Source organism: Sinohyriopsis cumingii, chromosome 17 (genome assembly GCF_028554795.1).
Source record: "Sinohyriopsis cumingii isolate HCF-2022 chromosome 17, ASM2855479v2, whole genome shotgun sequence".
NCBI lineage: Eukaryota > Metazoa > Mollusca > Bivalvia > Unionida > Unionidae > Sinohyriopsis > Sinohyriopsis cumingii.
This window is the reverse complement of record NC_142977.1, coordinates 106,749,419-106,754,830: the sequence shown is the minus strand read 5'-3', so window position 1 is coordinate 106,754,830 and position 5,412 is coordinate 106,749,419. Positions and strand designations below refer to the sequence as shown.

General features: G+C 36.3%; 1 non-coding gene across 1 annotated transcript; it reads right to left on the bottom strand.

Annotated features, from left to right (window-relative positions):
- Positions 1 to 825: 825 nt before the first annotated feature.
- On the bottom strand, positions 826 to 899 carry Trnat-agu (transfer RNA threonine (anticodon AGU)). The gene has a single exon. It is a non-coding gene; the product is annotated as a tRNA-Thr (tRNA).
- Positions 900 to 5,412: the final 4,513 nt, after the last annotated feature.

Here is a 5,412-nt window from a genome sequence, read left to right as displayed (position 1 = left end):
TCCTGTGGCCCGCAAAACGACTGGCGTCACAAGGTGTCATGAGAGATAACAAAGGTGGTGCGGCCCTTGGAAAATCCCTTCATGCGGCCCTCAGGGTGGTTTGAGTTTGAGACCCCTGCTCTACAGTGACACGCTAATATGAGTCCTTCAATATATTTGATTATACAATGACGAATGTTTGTACCCATTTGAATAGTGATTTCAAACTTTTGTAATGTATGTGCATTAAGGTTTTCTTTGCTTTAGTTTCACACAAAAAAAATGCATGAATTGGCCGTACAACATACAAAATAAAATATATAACAAGAGTTGTGTCTGCTAGGGGCATTAGATGTTCCATTGTGTGACAAAATCCATTTAATGGAACGTACTCTTTTACCCTTATTGAAACCAATCATTTTTTGAAACTATATTTATTTCCGCTATCCCTAATCAAATTGGAATAATCAATATTCGTCTGTGTATAAACGCATATTTGAAAATTATGAATTCACAGATTTTACTAACCTTGGACCTTATGCTGATTATTTTGAGATTTCTGCAGTAAAGAACCCGATGTCTATTTTGTAGCTGTACTTTCCCATTCACTCCAACACCCCTTTCCGTCAGTTGAAGACATTCGTGTAAATTACTCGTGCCAGTTATGCCAGCAACTGTTTGCTTATTCAAAGCCATCATTTGATATTTAAAAAAATATATATTTCTCTCTCAAAGTTGAAAATATTATGGATACAGAAACAGAAAAAAAGCAAAGCAAACGATTTATTTACACAAAAAAAGCAAATTTAAAAAAAAAATATATAAAAAATAACAATAAAATCAATCAGGCTCCAGTGGGATTCGAACCCTCGACCTCCAGTTTACTAGACTGGCGCTCTAACCAACTGAGCTATGGAGCCGCGTTGAAAATTTGTCATTGGGATGTGATGTCGTTGTATATCTCATTATTGCTGACTTGATACGTTTCATATTGCAAATGAGCAAATAGCCATCCCCGCTGCATTGTCTCCTGACACCATTAATATAGTTCTCCTTAATTTATAAGAACACGTTCGCCATTACTATTGCTTTCAATGTCAAAGCCAAAATAAAATTGTATTCTTGTCATTATATCATTTCTAACTTTCGTTTTCTGGTAAACAAATAATATTGTGCATTAGTGTAACTAAATGGTAAATATTATTCACTGACACAGTTTCTCTATCTAGGTCACTGTAGACAAATTTTTATGCAGATTTACGTATACAGAATATATCAAAATTAAGTGTGATCCACTGTACATATATTGACGAGGTACTTAACGTTTTGTTTGATTTGAAGATGATTCGTGGGGTCAGGCTTCCGGTATTTTAAATTTTCAGTAAATGAGTATTGATGTCAAAAGCGTAAATGGGGGGCGGGGAGCGTAAGGGGGGGGGGGGGGGGGGTAAGGGGGGACGATTGAGCATCAGATGATTTGGACCTGGGTAGTTACGGTTGGCTGTTTTTACTAAGCATAACAATGTTTAATGTGATTTCGACATCTGCAAACTTATTTTCTACACTCGATTACATCCATTTAATCACGAACAAAAGCTTATATCAATAGTAAAATCGTTTGCTTGTATTATTTTTTAAGGTGTCAAAGACTGGAGCAACGAATGATTTACCAAGGAGATGAAGTGGTGCAAACGTTAGACAGTTTCTAGTAAGATATACACAAATGAGTTAATTTTACCAATGCATCTGTATTTACTTTTCTCAAGATCTAAACTAAATCCCTAAGTGTATGGAAATGTTCTGGCGGAAAATATATATTTACTGTAATGGCATACTATTGAAAGCGTTCAGATATAACCGTTGTTTGTGTGAACTCTACATTTGGAGAATACAGCTACTGTCATACAAGTCTGCAATAATTATACTATAAACATGTCAGATGCCATAATGTTCGTCGCTGAAGAATATTGATACCAAGTCATAAAGACAGAATGATACGTCGATGGCTCGTTCTATATTCCACAAGAAAATATTGCAAATTGTTCTTTCTGAAAATGTACTATTCTTGTCCAGACCTATCAACGTTATAAAAGTAATGCGTTACCTTGTTGTTGTTATTGTTGTTGTTCTAGGGTTTAACGTCATATTTCAGCACAAGATAGACTATACATGGCGGCCAGTATAACTGGTGAAGGAAGAACCCTGGAAAACCCAGGGAAGAACCACCGACCCACGAGAAGCTACTGACAGGCTTTCCCACGTACCCACGCTAGCCGATCCTTGGACTGGAACCCACGCAGACAGAGGTGAGATGGCAGTGATCCGGAAGACCACTCGGCCACTCGGGGCCCCAGTGCGTTACCTAATACTCCGTCAATTAGTTAAGCTATCCAGAGTCTTCTTAGTTACTTGTACTCCCTTCCTTAAATTTTTTGATATGTTAGATTAATGAAAGAACATTTTACATAAACGGAAACATACAAATTGATACATGCTGATATATAAAACCAGAAACATTATCATGTATATAAAGTTATTACACACAGACATCGCCGTATGCCAGTGTGTGTAAAATTACTTTGCCAGCAGTGATTGTGACACATCAGTTACCTTAACAATGTCTCTTTTTTTAAGGTGGGGGGAGTGGGATTTTGTTCGCAAGCAGAAACAGAAGCAATATGGGAAGCTTTGATCAATATGAGTCTTATAAACTATGAATCAAATATGTATACACCTGTGACCATTTGTTACTCGACTGCTTTGCTTTATACATTCAGACATATTCTCAACACAGTTCTCATCGTCGGGTAATTCTGCGCAACGGTACGTCATTTCTGTAAACATTGGATCATGTGTTATTTTGTGTCAAACATCCGTTTTGTATTTAAAAAAAAGAACGGTCGTACTTTAATTAAGAAAAGTGTTATTCATAAACTGTACATAAATATCCCACGTTCTGACTCGAAATGCATATGAAAATGTGATTTCTAATTGTCAACATGAACACCCACTCCAAGACCTTCTTGAATCTGTAACCCAGAAAATCCTATTTGTTATGTATCTTTCAGAATCGTACATATAAATACATTATTTAAAAGATGTAAATGTATACATTAAAAAAGTTTGCATTTTAATCCAAGTTTCCAATTTTGCAAGAAGTTTGTCCCAAAGGTACAAAGTCGTCTGCTATCCAACGTGTCAACTTGCCGCTAGAACGGGATTCTCAAGAAATTCCTTGGCTTTTAGTCTGTTTCTAAATTGTTTAACAATTTTTCCTCATAAACAAATCGTTGTAAGCACATTACACCCTATTCATTATTGTTTCTCTTCCACATAATAGCTTATTTTTGTTATAAAATGTTGAACTTTACTAATTTTATTACAAGATCCGTTTAGTTTGCTTAATATCGCTTGCCATTTGTTGGCATTTATTACGTTTAATTTTGTAAAGCTAGCTATAAACCAGCCATACTTACTCGACTGAACTGCTGACAGAAACAGTCCAAAGTAATGTATTTACTTTATATGGATAAATATTACATCTTTTCAAAGCTGTGCGCAGAATCGGCCGAAATATCGCAAGTCATGAAAACACGGGGGTGGTATCCCGTGTGTCCAAAATTAATATTATTTTGAACAGAATAGTCTGGTGACAATTGCCTCTTTTCAAATGGTAAGCATTGCAGTCTTTTATTTTCGTCAATCTGTCGTTCGTATTCGGTATGCATTTTGCTTCAGTATTAGGTGCGCAGAAATTCCCGACAGCATTGTGTGTGTGTGTGTGTGTGTGTGTGTGTGTGTATATATGTATATATATATATATATATATATATATATATATATATATATATATATATATATATATATATATATATATATATATTGCACTATGCACACTTAAAAATGCCCTTGTTGTACCAGAACAAGTCAGTGCCAGTGAGAGGTAGTGCCCGACAATAGCAAACCAAGCCGTCTTGCTGACCTTGTTCCTGGATAGCGGTCGTAGGCGATTACTTGCATTTCCTTCGATGTTACGGACTCGTCTGGCGTTATTTTTACACACTGTTTCGACTTGGGCAGTATCATAAAAATACCTTTTTTACAATGAGCAAAAATGGACTTAGACAAAATGATGGGCCAACAATTGAAAATGTAAGGTTACCTGTAGAATATAAGATGTATATAGCCAACAATGAAGAGCAACATAACCAACTGTATACCTTCAAATACGCAAAGCGGAATTTCATTTAACAAGGTGAAGGACCACTTCTCCAAGGCTTTCTTGAATAACGATTGTATATTGGCAGTTACTTACATCAGGTGTTAAACACTTTATGTTTATATATATCCTCTGGTTTATCTTTTCGCTTTTACCTCGCGACAGAGTCGTGCGGAAGTAACGTTCCTGGGAAATGGACCTTGCAAACAGTGTATAAACACCTGTTCATCAAGGGTAGGTTTTGGCAGTGCCACAGATCCTGACTCATCAAGTTTGCTCTGACCAAGATTTCATGACCCCCAAACAGGTACAGTCTATTATTGTTATTCCATCGACAACATAATCGTAATAAAGTCAAATAAATCTGATTGTGAAAATAAATAGGTTCAGTTTTTGTCTGAATTTTCTATTGACATCAATCAAAGGCGATGTCCGGATACACGCTGCACGGATACACAGTACTATCTGTGAGTGCTAACTGCTTTTATTGCAAAATAAACAATATAACGTTAATTTTACATTCTTAACATAAGGTGGTTTGTTTTGTTTGTTTTTTTTTAATATATTTGTTTTTATGTGATGTTGAAATTTATTTTTAACGATATCTTTTGTGTTTGGCTCTTGAACGAGCCTTGAAGCTCCTGTATTCTGGTTGAGGAAAGGCCTAGTCCGGGCTCTTTTTAGATTCCCCGGCCTGGCCTTTTCCTGTTCGGCGAATACGACCGAATGTGCTTACTCCGGCGGGGCGGTTATACTGCTTCACTTGAAAGCGAACATCTTCACATAATACCGCTTCATAAAACACCACCATTGTAACCCCAGTTGGCACGTATATGGACATAGATCACAATTAATTTTACTGTATGTTCTCTACATTTGTTTCTCAGTACTGACCTTTCCACTGTGTGACAATCAATATAAATCATATGTTAATCTAAAATACCTTCAAAGATGACTTCACGGTGAAGTTCTCGTCAAAGGTTGACCTGCTCTTTTTGAGATGCTGTACTGTCAACATAGCAGCATGTAAATAGAACATAGATTTTACTTCCAGATCATCGCCAAGGCCTTATTACTCACTGTGCACTGTCGCCGAAATACACTAGACAACAACACCCTGAGCTCATATTCTCAAGAATAAACAATTACATTTAAATCCATACCAAAAAAACATAAATAAAACTCTTCTATCACCACCAAAATGAGAGTGGGAA